Genomic DNA, 22,355 nt, shown 5'->3' with positions numbered 1-22,355 from the left:
CAATTATACCCCAATAAAGATTTAAAAAAAAAAAAAAAAGAATCCAGCAAAGAAGGTATTATTACCTTCCGTTTAACAGATAAAGAGTTTGAGGTCCAGCCTGGCCATTTACTTGCCTTGTATCACAGCATAATTGGAGGAGCAGGGCTCTGAACATAGGTCTCCTGAAAGCCTATGATTTTAAAGGACTTTGAATAGCCCTACTCTCTATCTCACTGAGCCACACTGTCTTTTTGGAGGCTATAGAAAGATGCCACTGACATTCTGAAAGGCAAGTGTGGTCCAACGAACATCAGGATCTTTTACACTAAAGACATAATACAAAGTGAAAAGGGCATTTTCTTTGTAACAATATTACTCACTGGAGGATTGGTGGACTGCCCCTATTCTTCCTGGGTGACAGTAAGATTCATGAGGGAAGCAGCTGGTCAATTTCTTATTTGTCTTGTTCAAACTTGTTCCAATATCTACAAAATTTCTCTCAAATCAGACATTTTAAAGTTGGACACAAATCATTAATTCCAATTTATGTGTCCTCTCATTTATTAAGGAAATATTTATTTAGTGTCACTATGCATCAAGGACTGTGCTAGGTCTTCAGCACTATAGAAAACTAGTCTAGTAGGCTAAAACATTCTTCTGCCACATGACATTAGCAATAATTCTCAAGTTTACCAAGGCCAAATAAGTCCACTGAAAACCCCCAGTCTCCTTCCATACATCAAACCATTCCCCAATTAAATTAAATCTTTGCTCAAAAATTGAATCATCTGTACTCAAGGGAAATTCCAATGTGAGCCATCTTGAAATTTGGTCACCTGTGGATTTTTGGCAGACAGGGAAGTAAAGCAAGCTGACTGAATACTAATAGAGAATTTGACCTGAGTGAGAATTAGATGATCTCTCTCATTTCAAGATGCCTTAAAGAATCAATGAAAGAGCAACTGAAATGTAGTGTGTCAGTTCTGGAGGCCTGTGACTGGCCTGAACAGCCGCAGGGGATGGGGAAATCCCACTGACCCAGTTTGCTGTGGACTCATAGCACTAGGGATTAGCCCAGCCATTGCTAATGTGCTGATAGGATGAGGTGAATTGGGTTCCAGCCTAGTTCCCACATGGCATTAAAGACAGAAATGTCTTCAACAACCACCCACAGACTATGGAATAAACCCAAACTTCTCAATCAAACTGGCGTCAAATCCCTGCCTCTCTTCCAATCTCCCGTTATCCCTCATTATAAACCCTGTGTTAAAAGTAGGTGCTTTCTAGCTCTGTGACCATGGATATGTTTTATTTCTTTTCTTTTCTTCCTTTTCTTTTCCTTTCCCTTCCTTTCTTTTTTTTTTTTTTTCCTTTCCTACCTCTCTGAGTCTCAGTTTCCCAATCTGCAAGACTGGAATGATATTAGTGCTTACTTCTCAAGTTCTTGGATGATTAAATAAGTTAACGCAAGTAAAGCCTAGTGAAGTAGCAGCTGATGCTACCACCACTACCAATCATTCTATTTTTGGCAACAGCTAGACTTACAGATCGGTATTATGTTTACCAAAGGCAAACATGTCCATTGAAAACCTCAGTCTTGTTTTTCACACAGCAAACCATTCCCCAATGAGGCTAAATCTTTGTTCAGAAATTGAATCATTTGTACTCAAGGGAAATTCTAACGTGAGTCATCTTGAAATTTGGTCACGTGGACGTTCAGTATGATTTAAGCATTCCTGCCTCCATGTCTGACTCCTGCCTAAAAATGCTTTCCCGTTTCTCATTGTTGAGGCAAGTCCAAATCAGGTACTGAAAGCCTAGTGTAAATCCTACCCACCCATGAATCCTGAACTGCTCTCTGCACCCCACAGTGATCACTCACCTTGACACTCATCATGTATTTCTATTATATTTTCATACAAAATATATCTCTCATTGAGAAGATTCAGCCCTGTGAGGGCAGCAGATAAATTGCCTGCTTTATTTTTAACTCTCTCCAAGTATCTACCTAGAACAATTCCTTGAGTTTCCAGGATTGTGTCAGTTGATGAACTCAGAGGGCTAGTGAAGCGTTTAAAACAGCCTAAGAAGCTAATTCCTGAGGTCTGAAATTCAATGAGCCAGTCATGTTCCTGCCCCATGTTAACTGCTTACCAATGTAAACAGAGAATTTGGTCACGGAATTTGAGTCTCATTCTTGACATTTATTATTATAAAACTCTGGTACCCACCCCTACTCATGAGCGTGACTTGTATTTTCCGTCACAGACAATATTTAGGTGTCCATTCTATGCTTGCTTACTTAACATTAGATCACATTCCAGTCCTCCTCTGCCAGCCTTTCTTCCTTCCACAAATATTTGTTGAGTGCCTCCCACATGACAGACACTTTGTCAGATGTACAAGATACAATGATGAATGTGACAACCATGGGTCCTGCTTTTATAAACTTGCAGTGCATCTGGGACTAAAAATTAGTAGCAACCATGACGTGTTGAACAATCTCAGAGAGTGACTAAGAATAAAACTGTCTTTGGAGAAACTCATACCCCTCCTGGCCCTATTTTTTGCACACTAAGTTGGAAACAGCAATACACTCTCACCCTTGAAACAAACCACTTTCCAGAGATCATGGGAATTTGCCCATGCTGCTTCATGAAAAGATTCAGCTTGATAACTGTAGATACTAAATGCAGCTTCTCACTATCTTTATTGACAGAGGTGTTATTTAAATGTGAATAATGGTAATGCAATCAATAGTTAAAAAAAGGAAATGCCTTATTCGTTACATGCATAGCAGACAGCCTTGAGACAATGTAGCTGGATAGTTAGTAAAGTGTCTGAGGAGGGGGATATCATTATCCCCCTATCTCCCAATGCACCCTGGTATTCAAAACTCAACCGTATTTCCAGACGCAAACAATTCCCTTATTTGGATCATCAAACCAAGAAATATCTTCTCACATCATTAAAACACGCAGCTCTTCCAAGGTGGCCACTCCATGCTAGCTAAGAAAGGTACAATCCATACTGCAGAAGAATGATGCATGAAATAGGGCTGAGAGTTACACTTGGGTAAAATCCTCAATTACTGTAGCTTCATTAATGCATTCTCCGTGTTTTACTGCTGAGTGACTGTTCTGAATAAATTCTGCTCTCATGCATGCACTCAAAGAAATGACAAAATTCTGAATGAATAAGCAGTCAGCACCCGGGAGAGATTCTTCAAGCTACAGTTATTCAGAATTTCCTGTATTTGTCACAATGGGAGGAATAAGAACATGGAAATTTCATAGAACCACAGAATCTCAGGGTTAGAAGACTGTAGTGGTCATTTGGTGACCCCTTCTCAGATCCTCCCCCATCCAATGGATAAATCCTCACTACAATAATCTCCATGAAATGGTCACAGAGGATTGCACAAACAATTCTTATCACAAGAACCTTGCTACCATTTCCTGACATGTTCCTTTTCATTAATCATTACACAATTTTTATTTATGCTTAGCTAAAATCTATATTCCCATAGGTCCTCATTCTCCTCTTGAGGGCCACACAGAGTCATTCTAATTCTTCTTCCAAATAATAGTCTTAATATTTAAAGAGCTGTCACATATTTCATCCTGTGAAATATGTACGACAATGTCAAGGAGAATGAGGGCTGCAAAAAGGTCATGGCACTTCTACATCAGGAAAGCTATTAGGAAACCATGACAGTTGGGTTTCATTAGCATGGAAGATACAGAGATATGAGGAGACCAAGAGGGGTAGCCTTTAACCACCAGCTTCACTAACTTCCTTAGTATTGATGTATCTCAAACTTGCTTCTTCCTCAGCAGACAGTCCTGTCATCTGTCAAGTTGCTCAAGCTATAAACTACCTCGCTCTTACCCTTCACATACAATCCATCACCTATGTCCTAAATATTCTTTGAATATATTCACTTATTTTTATTTTTACTTCTACTATCCTAGTCCAAGCTATTATGCTTTATTTAAGCTTATCCTTTCTCATGACTAGTCACTCCCACTTCCATGCTTGCCTGCTTCTACTCTAAATTGCAAATCGGATCACATTACACCCCTGCTTCAAACCTTTCTAAGGTTTCCGGCTGCTTTCAGATGGAGACCAATGTCCCTAACATGGCCATCAAGGCTCTGCCTCTTCTTTTTTTTTTTTTGCAGTACGCGGGCCTCTCACTGTTGTGGCCCGTCCCGCTGCGAATCACAGGCTCCGGACGCGCAGGCGCAGCGGCCATGGCTCACGGAACCAGCCGCTCCGCGGCATGTGGGATGTTCCCGGACCGGGGCACGAACCCGTGTCCTCTGCATCAGCAGGCGGACTCTCAACCACTGAGCCACCAGGGAAGCCTCTTCTAACCTCTGTCTCCTCTCAGCTTCCTTCTGCTCCTTCTTCACACTGGCCTTCCTGCTGTTATTCTTAGATAAAGAAAAGGAAGAGAAAACTAGTCTAAGAAGGAGATTGAAAAGGAACAGTCATAGGGGAAATAAGAGAAACAAATGTATGTGTTGTCACGTCAAGAAAAGAGAGAATTTTAATAAAAACAACTTTATTGCTGTTTTAATAAAAACAAGTTTCTAGGTAAAAATGTTAGTGGCACAGACAGGTTGCAGCAAAGTGAGGCATAAGTTGAAGGTGAGGGAAGGGAGCAAGGCAGCTAGGAAGAGTCTAGAAGGAGAAGCAAACTCCAAATAGAAAATGTGTTTCTTTTTGAAATAGTAAGTTCCTAATAGAAAAGGTAAAGTTTAAGGAAACATGAAAGGAGCTGACATTAAATGAGGTTCCTGAGAAGGTAAGAAGTGAGATCAAGGCAGCACGAGATTATGCAAAATAGCTAACACAGTGTTTGTATATAGTGAGTCCTCAAGGAGCAATTTAAATATAAGGATAATTGGTATTGATATTCTTCTTATGAGAAGGAAAAATAAAAATTTAAAGATAAAGGAGGAGTGTATGGAGAAGGGAATTCTTATTGCATGTCTAAATATATAATAAACTATAGACTTAAGGAAGCTACCCGTGAAATGTAAGCAAAAGTTTAAAACCTTTTATCAAGTGTACTTTTCATGCTAAATCAGTATGCATTTACTTTAGCCTTCAGACTTCACCCAGACTCGATCATAAAAATCACTCCTGCTTTTCCGTGCCTCTCCATCTACCAAGACTGATACTTGTTAGCATCTCAATTTGTTAATCCCACACTAAGTTGGAGACTGTTCTTTCACATTTCATTTTGTCTTGAAGGAAGAACTGAGACTTTGACCCATTGTATGAACGTGTAGCTCACTGACATCTTATTTAAAGATTTAAATTCAGTTTATTCAAATCAAAAGTGTGCACCAGTAAATCATGTTGTTATTTAGCCAGTATCTGAAGCTTAAAGAAATTTTAAAAAATATGTATATCCCTAAAGGCCAAGTTTAGAAATAGTACTGAGGTTACAGTTGCCCAGAAAAATTATTGTTACTATTTGCAAATGGAAAAGTACAAGTCAGCTTCTGATAGGAGGACCTCTGGCCTGAAAAGAGATTAGGGGTCTGGAAGGTGATTAATTGTAACTCTTTTGAAACCAACTGCTCTGAAAATTTTTGTCAAAGATTTGCCTAAAATAAGACATTGTGGACCTTATTAGGACTCTCATCTTATTAAAAGAGATGAATTAAGAATGTTCCCAAGTGTCTCAAGATACCTTATTTCTACTAAATGGTAATTCCCATGAAAGCAATGAATATCTTCTCTTTTTAAAATCCAAAACTTCTGGCACATGGCAGGATATTTTATGAATTAATTAATGAATGAGACCAATGCCTTAAATAAAGAGAACTAGTCAGGCCGTTGCCTTTTATAAAAATACATTCTATATATTTTAAAATTAACATTGTGTGAAGCAGTAGAAAGAGAAGAGGAGGTAAATAACTACAGGTCTGAATCACATCTCTGGCACTTACTATTTAGCTGTACTAGCTTGGGCAAGACATTTAGTCTTTTTGTATCTTAGTTTATACATGTGTGAAATGGGTCAATGCAACATATTTCATAGAATTATTAAAGGGATTAAATAAAGTACCCCATATAAGCACCTAGCACATCTCTTGAAATATAGTAGGTGTAAAATAAATATTTGTCCCTTCCTATTCTTCCCCTGAAAGAAAGTATAAAATGCAATTGTTGCTCTCAAAAGTCCCAAATCCAATAGGAGGATATAAATATATAAAAGTACAAATGATATTGAATAACATCAAAATAAATTATAAAAACTACAGTAAAGTACAAATAATGTTAGAAGACTGAAGGAAAAGAATGCTAGTTTACAAATAACTGGAGGAAGTAACAAGTAGCAAACACAATAGAATATGAAGAAATAATATTAAGCAAATATTTTCCTTTTTTTTCTTCTCTCTTTCCATTCTACAAGGTTCTTCTATAACATGTGACATTTCTGGCAAAATACCTCTGATGTCTTCATCCTCCTCAGCACTATATAATTTTACATCCATTGCTAAGGATAACAGTCATGAACAATCACAGCCAATGAGGAGAGGCAAGGTTAAAAAAAAAAAAAAAATCAGCTGGCTTACTTTCTTCTTGAGAAAGGTGCAAATTACTATTCAGGATTTAAGACTTGGGTCAAAGGTCATTTCCTCTATGTGGCCTTCCCATCTTCTCAGACAGACCCATTTATGTGCTTCTCTGGCATTCCCGCCCCTCACATCACTTTCACATCCATACATGTAATCTGAACACACTGCCAGCTCTTCAGTGGCATAAACTTGTTGTATTAATCTCGGCACCCTGACCCCCCGGGCTTAACACAATGTTTTGCACACAGAAATCAATAAACATTTGTTCAGTGAGAAAACAAATGAATTTCAACTTCTTTTAAATCCTTTTATATTTATTGTCTTGACTCACGAGTTAGCATTGAACAATATGCCTTCTTGCTGTCTTGTTTCACATGTATTAATCATATCTTTATAATAATACTGTAAACTCCTTCAGGTATGGTCCACACAGTCTGTTTCCTTGTTTCTGTCACCATCCAACTCTACCCTCAGTGGGTCCCAGCACAATAGCAGAGAAAGTTCATTAAGTACCTGCTGATTGACTTACCCCTAGAAAGTAATTTTCTGACAATTGAAGCAAGAGCTTCATTTGCAGGTAGAATATATTTTATGCATATATACCAGGATTTTCTATTGTTTAAAAACAGAAAGCTATCTTAATGGTACTTTCATTCACACCATTAATCATATTCCCCTCCACTTCCTGTCTGAAAGCTATCTCATGTGTGTACTGTACTTCCAGGGTTGACTGGTAAAGAAATCTATCTGATGAATAATCTAATGGTATCTGTAAAAGAATCATAAAGGACACCTGTGTTAGCAATAACAACAGCCCAAATTCTGCCTTCTTTTCGTCTGCCAGTGTACTGGCAGCTTGGCCCAGTAGCTAGTATCCTAGAATATTGTGTTTTAGCATCTAATCCAAAACACTTCACATGAGATACAAAAGTCAAATAAGAAAAATGAAAACATTAAAGAGAAGAGAATTCTCTCCAAAGCCAAATGGTAATTGGCTTAGCCAAGAAGGGAAGAGCTGGGGGAGATGTAAATAATAAGAGTAGAAAAGGCACAAGCTTTGAGTCAGAAAGAACCTTCAACTATTTATTCATCAAGTATATATTTACTGAACACTTACTATGTGCCATGCACTATGCTATGCGCTAGGGGCAAAAATGAAAAATAGATGCAGTCCGTACTTTTAAGGAGCTCACAGTTAATAAGGAGACAAAGAAGTAAACAAATAGCCAGAACTCAATATGAGAAATATCACAAGTGGTAGATGGTAGCAGAAAAGGCTGTTATAGGAACAAGAAATTGGGTGCCCTTCTCATGTTGGAGGGTCAGAAAGCTATTTCCAGGGTGGTAATCTAAGCTGAGAGCCAAAATATAGAAAAAACGGCTTGGTACAAAGGGACAGCTGAGAAAGGAGAAAGGAGATCAGCATGTGTAGAAGAATCCTAGAAATAAGATAGACTGTGAGATGTTTATTCACGAGCCTGAGAAAAGTTCAGCATAGCTGGATTTACATCCCAGCTCTGCCACCAGCTGTGTCACTTCTGATATCACTAAACCCTTCTGAGTCTCAGTTTCCAATCATTTGAACACTTTACATTCATACTACTGACACAGAAACTGGCACCTAGAGGGGGTTTAAGGAATATTAGTGCCTTTCTGCCTCTTTGCCCTCCTTTCGTGAGCAAAGAGACAGCCTCACCCCAAGCCCCAAATCCCTGCTTCCTGTTCTTTCCTTCCTGAGGAGTTCATTAGCCAATTCACATTGGCTCAAGATTCACCTGACCATTTAAAGAACTGTGCCTTTTTAATGCAGACCCTTTTATCACAGTTCAAAGCTGACCTTTAGTTTTTCAGGCTTGGCTGTTTATGTGCATACAAAAGTTCACAATTCCATTTTCAAAAGTCTTCAGTCTAATGGATTATCCAATTACATTCTTCTAATGTTTCTGACCCAGTGCCAGGTCTTGCCATTCAGACCTTTCCCAAGGCTGCCCTCTCCATCTGAAATTCTCTTTCTGAGAAGGTCTGACAATTTTCCTCAATAAAGCTCTGTATCTTTTTCTTCTCTTCCTTTATAACGTGTCCTCAGTTAAATGAGTATCTCAGATGGGCTTTCCTTTACCCTTTAACATACATTAATTTGTTCCAGAAAATGGAAACCATCCAAAATGGCATCATTATGTGATTATTAATTTTATTATTTCTCTCATTCTTTAATCCCTACATTATTTTATTCACTCATTATTTACTCATTAAACTAATATGCATATTGTATACTTGCAAAGAACAAGACACTGTGCTAGCACCATGTGGTCTTCCATAAAGGAAACATAATTAAGAACTTCAAGGAACTTAGAGTGTAATGAAAGAGATATAACAGGAACATGTGAAGTTAAGAAAATGAAGTTAATAAAGAATAGGATAAAAGAAATACAGCAAAAGAGGTATGGAAGTTCAAATAAAAGAACATGGGACTTGCATGAAGATCTAGGTTTAAAGGCTGGCTGTCCTGTTCTCTGCAGCCTTGAACCATTTGCTTAACCTCTCTGAGTTACTCTACATTTAAGAGGGAGACAGTTCTATGTCCTCATGCTTTTTTAAACCTCTCTTGGTATGGCTTCATTGAAATAAAGCATATGAAATTTCTTTATAAACTGTACAGTTTTGGGCGATCTTAAGGGAATTGACTACTACCTGAGAAGGGGTACGCTCTTCAAGAGAGTGGAGACCAATATACACACAGGTCAGTCACTTATACACAATCCTATTGAAGACTGATTGTCACAGGCAGGAGAGTTGCAAAGGCTATAGCTCAATTCTCCCAGCACACATGTTTGCTTTGATGTACACAGTATTTTTAAAAGAGAATTTGAAAGCCCTCAGAAGGGATATGTGCTTTCCAGCTTAACTGATTCACCATCTAATTCTTCTCCGACCAGGTAAGAATTTACTACTGCTGTCAGATACCTTCAAAGAAGCGTTGAGTCAGCTCTGTCCCATCACTCTGAGGGCAGGCAGAATTTTTACATATACTTATATGCATTAGCCTAGATTTGTTACCTTGTCCTTCCTATAAAGGTTCTCCCTTAATCACACATAGTTTTACTGTTTTCCCGGCTGACTATGCATTAATTATTTATTTCTCTTTTCTTTACTATCTCCCTCCCTCTACCTTCTCAGTCAACACTGCCATCATATTTGCACCCACTGTATTATCTCCAAATAAACTTTAGAAGCTCAACAGCTTTAAGTAAGGAACTATGAGTTTTTCTGAACAATGCCTAATCCACTTCAAGCCTACAAGCATATGTCTAATGTTCTGGGCTAGATTCTGGCATGTGAACAAGCAATTACAGGGTAATGTGGCAGGTGTGGTAACAGAGATTCAGAGGATTGCTTTGGAGAGATGGAAAATAGAGTTGTTCATCCTTCCTGAGAAGGTCAGAGAAGATTTTACAGAAGAGGAGACAGTATTTAAGGCAGCCCATGAACAGTGAGAAGAATTTTCCCAAGTGGAGAAAAAAAGAACAGGGTTTAAGCAAAGGCATGGGGATTGGAAAATTCAATATATTGGGGAGTGAACGGAGTGAATTATTTATACATAGAAATAATCTTCCAGGGCAGATTAATAAACCACATTTGGACTACTCTAAGGAAAAACTGCCTAAAGGTCTTTTAAAAGGGCTTGACAGAGGCTAGACTCTCTCTTCTCAATTACTCCTATGAAGCAACTGTATTTAATATAAAACTTTACAGCCCAACACAGACGATGGCCAGAGTGTGACCACCCCTGACTCCTGCTGCATCCATGGCACATGCTGCTAATCAATCAAGGCATTCATCTCTACGAAGTCTGGATACAGCCTCAGAATCCTTCCCAGTAGAGATTTCTATAAGGCTCTCTATCAATTGGTCAGAGCTGGCACTTGAAATGAAACCTATTTTCATCTCAGTTCTAGGATATTTGTTGAAAGGGAGGGGTGGCCTTGAAAGATATATTTATAACCCAGAAGAAATCCTTTCACTAAACCCCATATCTGGGCATGCAGAGCCCATGAATGCATTTCTGCCGTACCTATCTTAGGTTGTGTGAGTCCGTGACTCAGAGTGGCGCTCTTGCGGGAGGGCGTCTGGACACTAAATATCTAGGAGAAAATGGCAGATTTCAATCATCCAAATTTCCAAATGTAGCCAAATAACCACAAAATCGACCGTAGCTTTTTGAAAGTGTTAAGCATTATCAATTTTAAATTAATAAGAAAATGTTAGCCTATTATTATTTGACAAACGCATCCTAGCAGCACAATTAGTATGGACAGGCTGCATAGAACAAAGCCACCAAATCAGTTTGAAAAGCTCCTATAACATATATGTAAAGTAGCCACCAAAGCCAAAAATGCTTAGAAAAAAATCCACCTTCACACTTTGATTAAATGATTTCCTTCATAAGCATAAACAGTTTAGAGAAGAAAAGTCCAGGACTGATTGCTCAGACTCTCCAGGGTGAAACACATGTTTACAAAATCCTCAGCTTCACAAGGTATCCTTTGCCAACCCTCTAAGGCGCAACCTTAGAATCTGCTACAGGCTGTAGCAGCTTTCTCAGTGCCTGCCCACTTTCTCAGCAGCAAGAAATATGCTAAGCAGTGATTATCAACAGGGAAGAGGATCAAAAGGTTAGGGAATGATTAAGCAAGATACCATTCCTTCTAACAATCAGTTTTCTGTAGAGGTTGTGAATGATGGAAGTCTGAGTAATCTCAGATTTCAATCAATGCCATGTGAGACCTGTCTATGCTGTGCTCCCTCTGTGGGAGCTCCCTCTGCTCTAGTTTCCTGGGCACACTGACAACGGGCGCTGTCATCATCAAAGTCAAGGTGATCTGCTACTAGAACCTGAGCCAGACCAAGTATATATCTGTCCCTTCCAAACCATAAAAAAAACCACATACCCATGGAAGGAGACCAAGACAAGACCAAAAAGATTCTCAGTCTGCCATGCAAAAAGAGGCTTGGAGTAAGTCTTCACTTGGAAGATATGACTGGTATGAGCAAGTTTACACTGAAGGAAGCTCACTGATTTTCATCATAGAATCAGACTCCTGGGAATGGAAATCTCTACGATTTTGCAGGTGCTGGTCGGAGTCTTGTCTTGCCACTTACTGGCTGTATGAGCCTGGATCACTCAACTTCACTGAACCATACTCTTCTCATCTGGGTGAGTGAAATCTGTTTCTTGCTCTTGTTTATTTACAGGGTAGTGATGGAGGACTAGGAGGGAGGACAGACTATAACAATTATAGATAAAATTTATCTCATATGGTCTCATTTAATCTTCGTTATAATCCTATGAAGCAGTTATCACACCATTTTTTTTAAGTGAAGAAACTGGGACCCAGAGAGATTGAGTGACAAGTCCAACGTGACCTAGCTGATAAGTGGCAGAAAAAGAGTTCAAGTCTTGACTCAAAAGTTAACGTTCTTTTCACTGCACAATATCTACCTCTTTAGATTATAAAATTTTTAAAGTCAGGGGCCATACCTGGGCTCTCCTGGTATCCCTAGTCCCTAACACATTTACATAACAGGTATTCAGTAAAGATTTGGTGACTAAATGAATAATGTTTTTAAGGATATACATTGATTGAGCTCAACCTAGCTAAGCAAACATTGAATTGTACACCCTGTTGTCAGACACCTTGTTTCTAGTTAGCAGGTAGGAATTCAAAGATGAATAGTATTCACTTCCTGCCCTCAAGAGAGTCACCATGTAGCAACGGACACATATAGAAACAAAATCTACCTTCCACCAAAATCTACCTTTACGTCTATCATCTGCAGTTTCAGAGAATTTGCGAACTCTATCTCGAACACACACTGGAGGTGTTTGAAGTTACTTCTCTGCTAGTCTTTGAGGTTTAACCAGAAGTACGAATAGGGGCTCCTTTAGCTCGTAGCAGAGTGTGAGCCATGGGGAGCTGGGAGAGCTGTTTTCACTTACTACCTAAGGAATGTTAGGTAAGTTATGTTTGAGCTCCAAGATTCAAGTTTTGGAAGACATGTGGAACCAAATATTCGCCATGCATTTTATAAGCCAGATTTTCTGTCTCCAGTTTGCCTTTGGTTTCTAGGGTTAAAAAACACCCACATTATCAAAACAAAGAAGATGCCTGAACAGGGAATTAGAGAAACATGATAAGCACAAAGTAGTAATGCTATCACTACTTAAACAAAGAGAGATGGATGTCCTTGGACTAAGAGATAGATGTCCTTGGACTAACACGGGCCACAAGAAGTCTCTGGCATTGAAAAATCTTTAGAATGCAAGGGATGCATCAAGAGCAAGGGAGTAAATGCAGAAAAAGTTGTAAGACCCTTGCCCAATAATGATTATGGAAGAGAGGCACGTGACTATCACGTTACTGAAGATTTGCTAGGCTTGCACAAAATGGGGAGGTTCTATTAAGTTTGTTCCTGGTCTAGACAGAATATCTAATAAGGCTACCAAATCTTCTCTTGTTCAAATCCTAGGCTCACCAAGCAATTTGCAAGGGTAGAAAACTATTTTAAATAAATAAATAAGCGTTTTAGAACATATGTATTTTCTAATATTCCTTGTCCTTTGCTCCATTCAGTCAGCCAGGTCACTCTATAATCGTTGCCTCAAGTTAAGGGATGACACCAAAACAAACAGACAAACAAGGATTCAATTTTTGGCTTTTGTGTTTTAAAAGTCTCTCTCAGTCCGCCTGCCGATGCAGGGGATACGGGTTCGTGCCCAGGTCCGGAAAGATCCCACATGCCGCGGAGCGGCTGGGCCCGTGAGCCATGGCCGCTAAGCCTGCGCGTCCAGAGCCTGTGCTCCGCAACGGGAGAGGCCACAACAGTGAGAGGCCCGCGTACCGCAAAAAAAAAAAAAAAAAAGTCTCTCTCTCAGCTGGAGAAACAGAAAGAACTCCCTGTAGATTTGGAAGAACACAGGGTAAGAAATGCCAAAGCTTTCTACCTCCACGACTAAAACTCCCCTAGGCTAGGAGGAGGAGGACTTCGGAGGGGAATCAAGGAGTGTGTCAAAGTTACAGACACTTGAAAAAGCAGGGATGTATCAGGCTCAGCACAGTGGTGGGTCAGGGGGACACAGGCCTCCCACATAGACTTGTATGGCTCATTCACAAAAAGGATCTCAGAAAGGAGCTCAGGGAGGTGGCCAATATCTCAGAGAGGAAATGGCTACAAAGGTCATTTACTAGCTAAGTGCCTGGCATATAGTGGGAGCAACTGATTACTGGATAATTGAATAGGGTCATACCTGGCAATACTATGCTCTTTCAGATTCTAGATCTGGGGACCAGGCCTTGATAACAGTGACGGAACTAAGATGCCAAGCCAGCATCTGGTTAATACCCCCTAAATGATGGGATATGGAAAACTTTGGATATCTGTGAGAAATGCTATCAACTAAGAGCAGGGAAAAGCAGAACTATACATTTAGGTTTCCCCTTCGTTATAGCTGCTGTGAGATCATGATTTCTCTGCACCTAGCTTAGCGCTGATCTGTCCATAGTGCATGCTTGGACTTACAAGTCATGGATACATTCTTATTTCTCTCTTAGGCTCCATAGGATGGAAATAGCCATTAGGTGATGGCTAGTGAGTAACCTGTGGTGCCCGCAGTGCTGCCTCCTGTTCACTAAGAGGCTTGCCCTAATTTTAGGATTTCAGATGCAGTGAGCAGCACCTAACAGATAGCTGGATATGATGGCTGAGCCTTTTAGTGCCTTCATGTGTCACAGGAAAGTTGACAAGGTTGAGTTAAGATAGTTCTGTTTAATGCCATTTTTGAAATCAGTGTGGCTCTGGCAAACTCTGAAAGCTTGAAACTTACATAATCAAAATGGGGAACAAAGCTCCTTCCTGAATTTGGAATAGTGCTTCTATGGAAGCTATAAGTGTGACACACTTTAAGAATCTGACATATAACCAAAAGCATGCAGAAAAGATGCTATATAAATCAAAAGATACTTAAAAACCTCCTGATAACATCACTGCTAAGAGAGACCCTGTAACAAATAATCTTGTATAACAAATTTCTCCTTTTCTTTTTTCTAGACTACACTCTCCAAGCGGAGGGACTGTGTGCTCCCAACTTTTGAACTCCGGTGCCTAGCACCAACACTTGGCATGAGAGGTACCAAGTAGGCACTGAGTCAGTGTTTGGTAACGAACCTAAATTACCAGCCACTAATTTATCTATTTGGTGAATATGAAATTTCAGGTTTTTCCTAAAGCAGGGTACTCAGAATATTTTGGAATATTCCCTGCAGTTTGGTAGAAAATGTATTTTTGGAAAAATGCTGGTGGAGATACATAGTTCCAGATCAAGACATTAAAAAAGAAAGAATCATTTACCTAACCAGAAGACCAAGACTTGATTACATATAGCACTTCCACTGTACCCATATAGCCTATCACTATATGTGATAGTGACACTGTGGCACAAGTGTCAGTACAAAGATGGAACTACTCAATTCTGCTGGAGGGTAGGTCTCATGTAAGGCTCCATGGAGAAGGTGGCCATGAAGTGATTCTGGAAGATGAGAAAGTGCCCCTCAGGTGACCAGCAAGAGGCAGGACAGGCACGATAAGCTAAGGGAGCCAGGGTGATGCACAGAGGTGTGGGAATATGAAACAGCACCATGTGTTTGAGGAAGTGCAGAGTTTAGAATATCTATAGCTTTAGGTTCAGTGAATATTGAGGAAGGATATAAATCTGAAGGGGTATAAAGAAAGAACCCCAAACTTATAGGGTTTCATATGTCAAATTAAGGAGTTTGAGACTTTATGCTATGAACAATGGAAGTTAATTGAAGCTTTTGTGGAGAGTCCAGGAGAATCTCATGATTAGACTTATGCTTCAGGAAGATCACTCTCAGCAACAGAGAGGATAGATTGTAAACCAGGAGGCAGGGCGAATCTTAAAGATACTATTGTAGTATTTCCATATGAGCTGCTGTGAGTGTAAACCCAGGCAAGAGGGGAGGAACAGGAGAGAAGGGAACAGCTAGTTTCAACTTCCTTAATTAAGCAAGTAGAATAAATGGGACTTGGATGTGGGAGACAAGGAACAGGAGGAGGGTAGGTAGGAAGGTTTCCTGATTTATTGCTTGGGTAATTGAAGACATAAAAGTACAATACACAGAGCTGAGAAATACAGGAAATAGAGAAGATTTTGATGGAAATATATTAAGGACAACTGTATACATGTAAAGTATGGGGTACATATAGGCCATCAAGGTTTACATTTAGACTTGTGAGTCAGTAACATTATTTCAAGCATAATATGAATAAATTACATCATCCAAGGAGAATGGATGGAGTTTATCAATACCTGGGAACAGCAGTATTTTAGGGGTAGGTAGAAAAAGAGGAGCCTCTAAAGCAGGTTGAGAACAGTCAGAGAGGTCAGAGGTAAAAATGGAAAAATCTGTTCCTCTCATTTTCTTCTCAACAAGGACTTTAAAAAGTGACCTAGAGAAAGAAAAGCCTAAGATATTACAAGTAATTTTCAGAATAGGCCTGTTACAGTTCCTTTTCCTCTATACTAGTAGGTTAGGAGAGAATGACATAAGAATGCCTTTCTTTTTCCCTTAAGAGAAAAATGTCTATTTGACTATCATTCCTGTTGATCACTTCTGAATCACTCCCCAAGAAATTCACAATAGTTGTTGACAATGATGAAGTGAAATGCCATATAGATAAATTAAGTATATGTGTATCTCTGTGCCTATTTACATAGTCATTATCATGTGTTTATAACATACACATTTATATATTAATATAAATATACATACATCCCTACCTCATAATAGTAACTCTCTTGACCCTTCCTATTTATAGTGTGACAAAATACAAATGTAATAAGCTCAGATTGTTAATATCACTCTTCTTCCTTCAGGGGAAAACATTCCCCTGACAAAAGAGCCTAGTACACTTTCCAGACCTGAGTTCACAAAGAAAAAAAAAAATCAAACAAACAAAAAAAGAAAGTAAACTAATATTTCTTCAGGATCTATTATGAGGAAACACTATTCTAAGTTCATTAGAAAACTAATCAGACCCCTCTCCAGACTTCTCATATACATTTCAGACAGGTTCCTAGATTCTTATTTTTATAAAGCACCACAAGTAATTCTGATGCTGAATCAGTAACAGGAAATCACTGACGGTGGTATTCCCAGGACCTCTAGAAAGCAACTGCCAGGGTAGTCTGGAGAGCCATTAAAAATAGAGTACCTCAGAACTAGAACAAAAAATTTCACAATTTGTATGAAAACACAGAAGACCCTGAATAGCCAGAAGCAATCTTGAGAAAGAAAAATGGAGCTGGAGGAAGCAGGCTACCTGACTTCAGACTATACTACAAAGCTACAGTAATCAAGACAGTATGGTACTGGCACAAAAACAGAAAGATAGATCAATGGAACAGGACAGAAAGCCCAGAGATAAACCCACGCACATATGGTCACCTTATCTTTGATAAATGAGGGAAGAATATACAGTGGAGAAAAGACAGCCTCTTCAATAACTGGTGCTGGGAAAACTGGACAGCTACATGTAAAAGAATGAAATTACAACACTCCCTAACACCATACACAAAAATAAACTCAAAATGGATTAAAGACCTAAATGTAAGCCCAGACACTATCAAACTCTTAGAGGAAAACATAGGCAGAACACTCTATGACATAAATCACAGCAAGATCCTTTCTGACCCACCTCCTAGAGAAATGGAAATAAAAACAAAAATAAACAAATGGGACCTAATGAAACTTCAAAGCTTTTGCACAGCAAAGGAAACCATAAACAAGACGAAAAGACAACCCTCAGAATGGGAGAAAATATTTACAAATGAAGCAACTGACAAAGGATGATTAATCTCCAAAACATAAAAGCAACTCATGCAGCTCAATATCAAAAAACCAAACAACCCAATCCAAAAATGGGCAGGAGACCTAAATAAACATTTTTCCAAAGAAGATATACAGATTGCCAACAAATACATGAAAGAATGCTCAACATCACTAATCATTAGAGAAATGCAAATCAGAACTACAATGAGATATCATCTCACACCAGTCAGAATGGCCATCATCAAAAAACCTACAAACAATAAATGCTGGAGAGGGTGTGGAGAAAAGGGAACCCTCTTACACTGTTGGAGGGAATGTAAATTGATACAACCACTATGGAGAACAGTATGGAGGTTCCTTAAAAAACTAAATATAGAACTACCATACGATCCAGAAATCCCACTACTGGGCATATACCCTGAGAAAACCGTAATTCAAAAAGAGTCATGTACCAAAATGTTAATTGCAGCTCTACTTACAATAGCCAGGACATGGAAGCAACCTAAGTGTCCATAAACAGATGAATGGATAAAGAAGATGTGGCACATATATACAATGGAATATTACCCAGCCATAAAAAGGAATGAAATTGAGTTATTTGTAGTGAGGTAGATGGACCTAGAGACTGTCATACAGAGTGAAGTAAGTCAGAAAGAGAAAAACAAATACCGTATGCTAGCACATATATATGGAATCTAAGAAAAAAAAAAAAAAAAAGAAAATGGTCAGAAAAACTTAGGGGCAATACAGGAATAAAGACGCAGACGTACTAGAGAACGGACTTGGGGAGGGGGAAGGGTGAGTTGTGACAAAGCGAGAGAGAGGCATGGACATATATACACTACAAAACGTAAGGTAGATAGCTAGTGGGAAGCAGCCGCATAGCACGGGAAGATCAGCTCGGTGCTTTGTGACCACCTAGATGGGTGGGATAGGGAGGGTGGGAGGGAGGGAGATGCAGAGGGAAGAGATATGGGGACATATGTATATGTATAACTGATTCACTTTGTTATAAAGTGAAACTGACATACCATTGTAAAGCAATTATACTCTAATAAAGATGTAAAAAATAAAAATTTTAAGAATTTTAAAAAAATCGTGGAAGGGGGTGTAAACTCCAAAGCTTGGCTCTAAAGTTCACATTCTACATTCAACTCCTTCAATTTGAAGAAAAAAATCTATTGATCTGAAAAGAAAACCCAAAACAAAAATAAAAAGAATAAAACAGCTAAAGGAGTACCACTTGAATTGAACCAAGCCATTCTCTTGATGTATGAAAAACTGATATATTAAAAAACTACCACTGGAAAAAAAAAAATAATAGAGTACCTAAGAGACCTTTACACTCTGTTACCCAGATTCTGGAAGTTCAAGGATCACTACCAATAACAAATTAAAAAAAATTTTTTGTATGTTCAAACCTCTAGGAAGCTATTGTGAAGCTTGACGAAATTATGAGACGGTTGCTAAATAACCAAAGCGGTGAAGGCAGATATTAAGTAGAAACAAAATCAGGATCTGGAAGAGGTACCTGCACCCTCATGTTCATTTCATCCTTACCATTTCACAATAGCCAAAATATGTAAACAACCCAATGTTCATCAACAAATGAATAGGTAAAGAAAATGTAGTATATACATACAAAGGAGTATCATTCAACCTTAAAAACGAAGGAAATTCTGCCATATGCCACAACATAGATGAACCTATAAGACCCTGTGCTGAATGAAATAAGACGGTCACACAAGGACAAATACTGCATGATTCCACTTGTATTAGGGATCTAAAATTGTCAAACTCATAGAAGTGGACAATAGAGTGGTGGTTGCCAGGGAGTTGGGAAGGGGGAAATGGAAAGTTATTGCTAAATGAGTACTAGTTTCAGTTATGCAAGATGAATAAGTTGTGGAGTACAACAATATGGCACTGCACACTTTAAAATATGTTAAAAGGATAGATTTCATGTTAAGTGTTCTCACCGCAAAACATACACACACACACACACACACACACACACACAGGAACAAAAGAACAATTTCGGAGGTTATGGATATGCTTACTACCTTGATTGTGGTGATATTGTATGCATATGCCCAAAGTCGTCCAAATGCATACATTAATGATGTGCAATTTATGTATATCAATTATACCTTAATAAAGCTTAAACATTTTTAAAACGTTATTTTTTAATTTGCATAAAAACAGATTGAAAGGGAATATGATTGAGTTTAAACATTCCTGGTAGGATAGAGAGGATGTATTAGATTCACATGCCCTAAGCCTAGCTGTAGAACTTCATATTTACAATTGTCTGTCTAGATCTAATTTCTACTCAGTTAACGCAGGACTTTAAATTTTCACTAAATTGCTTATACCCTATCTTACTCCTCTGAAAGCATACTTATTTGTCTTTATACTCTTGAATCTGTGCTGTGCGTCTAATAATGATTTGGAAGGTGCTTTGTGCTGAGAAGTAATGCCACTGACCCATCATTAGTAGGGGCATGTACTCAGATTTGCTTTCCCAGGGATGGAAGTGAATTTCTATTGATTCATCTCTTTGAACCAGTCTCATCACTGTGCTCCTCAGTCAATGTTGTAAGACAGCTAGCAAAGAGATGTTAAACAGCCTTCAAAGGAACACATTCCCTCAAAAAGCATCAGTGGAACACCAGCTATGTGTCAGATACCCTTCTAGGCGGCATGAGTACTAAGAAAAACAGAACAGAGTGCTTGCCCTTGAGGCTCTTACAGGTAGTTTGGAGACAGTCATGTAAACGGATCAATATATGAATGTGGTAAATGCTATAAAAAAAATTATGCACGTGACGCTATCACAGCAAAGGGGAAGTGGAAGCAGTGCCTAGTTTTACCTAGCAAGGTCAGCAACGATTTCATAAAATAGATAACACTTAGGTTGTATCTCGAGGTTGAGTTAGATTATATTTAGTTTCCCTTAATTTTTATTGCTTTTTAGTCAGCTATGATAAGCCAGAATTTCATTTGTTAAGTACGAAATGCACAGTCTTACATTTTTAAACAGCCTTACTCTCTTTACAATGTCACAAGGTAATTTCCATTAGATCAGAGATCTAACTTAAGCTATCAAATGATTATCTTTCACATTTGAGTAAACATAGGCGCTTAATTAAAGAGACTGATAATAAGCAGCTGCAATATATAGATGGCATTTTATGTGGGAAAACCAAGAACTTAAGTGAGGCACTAAGAGAAAAAGACACGCTATAACTTTTGTTTCTAGACTTAAATCTTGTCTGACTGGCATTTTTAGAAGTATGCACTTAGATCTATTTCACTGTGGTAAATAGAATATAATGCCACCCCTTCTGCCCCTGGCAAAGACATCCATGTACTAATCCCCAGAACCTTTAAATATATTACTTTACATGGCAAAAGGGACTTTGCAGGTATGATTAAGGAGCTTGAGATGGGAAAATGATCATTATCTTGGATTATCCAGGTGAGTCCAATGTAATCAGAAGCGTACAAGAGGGAGACAGTAGGGTCTGAATCAGAAAAGGGGATGTGAGGATGGAAACAGAAATTGGTGTAGTGCATTTTGATTGTGGAGGAAGGAACCACAAACCAAGGAATGCAAGTGCCCTCTTGAAGCTGAATACAGTCTCCCCTGGAACCTCTGGAAGGAATGCAGCTCGGCTATCATTGATTTTTATTCCTGTAAGACTTGTTTCTGACTTCTTTTCACAGGAAATTTAAGATAATAAGTTTGTGTTGTTTTAAACCATGAAGTTTGTGGTAATACATTACAGCAGCATTAGTAAACTACCACATTTACCAAAGCCCTGAAAGGACAATCAAATTAGAACTGTAAGCATGGAGAGCCATATAATCCTGCATCACTTATACCATTTCTGCATGAGAAAACAAAGATTTCCTGAAGAGACTGGAGAAAGGGTTACTCACTCCCAGTCATAACTCAGGAATTTTCTCATCCTCAGTAAAGCTATAACATCTCTGCTTTTTTTCCCATAGAATTTTCAAAAAGTATGTTGAGGTTAATTGAACAACACCCAGCCTTTGGGCTCCTTAACCATCTTTTCTGAAAAGAACAACCTGAATCTTAACAATGTTATGGATAAGCCAACTGCTCCTCATCTGAATAAGGTTATCAGATCATCTGACAACTTTATGGGATAGCCAACGGTATAATTATGTCCACAGGACATGGGGCTGAATAATATTTTCATGATTATTAAATCCCAAAGACACTGCCCTTTACCTTAATGAGCTTATATATAAGCTCAAAGGGAGTGTCAAAGCACGAGTGAAAATATGGAAATGAAAAGATGCTCAACATCACTAATTATTAGAGAAATGCAAATCAAAACTACAATGAGGTATCACCTCATGCCGGTCAGAATGGCCATTATCAAAGAATCTAGAAACAATAGATGCTGGAGAGGGTGTGGAGAAAAGGCAACCCTTGGTGGGAATGTAAATTGATACAGACACTATGGAAAACAGTATGGAGTTCCTTATAAAACTAAAAATAGAACTACCATATGACCCAGCAATCCCACTACTGGGCATATACCCTGAGAAAACTGTAATTCAAAAACAGACATGTACCACAATGTTCATTGCAGCACTATTTAAAATAGCCGGGACATGGCAGCAATCTAAATGTCCATCAACAGATGAATGGATAAAGATGTGGCACCTGTATCCAACGGAATATTACTCAGCCATAAAAAGAAATGAAATTGAGTTATTTGTAGTGAGGTGGATGCACCTAGACTCTTGTCATACAGAGTGAAGTAAGTCACAAAGAGCCATATGCTAACACATATATATGGAATCTAAAAAAAAAAAAAAAAAAAGT

This window comes from Phocoena phocoena, chromosome 8 (genome assembly GCF_963924675.1).
Source record: "Phocoena phocoena chromosome 8, mPhoPho1.1, whole genome shotgun sequence".
Classification (NCBI taxonomy): domain Eukaryota; kingdom Metazoa; phylum Chordata; class Mammalia; order Artiodactyla; family Phocoenidae; genus Phocoena; species Phocoena phocoena.
Note: the sequence above shows the minus strand (reverse complement) of the source record.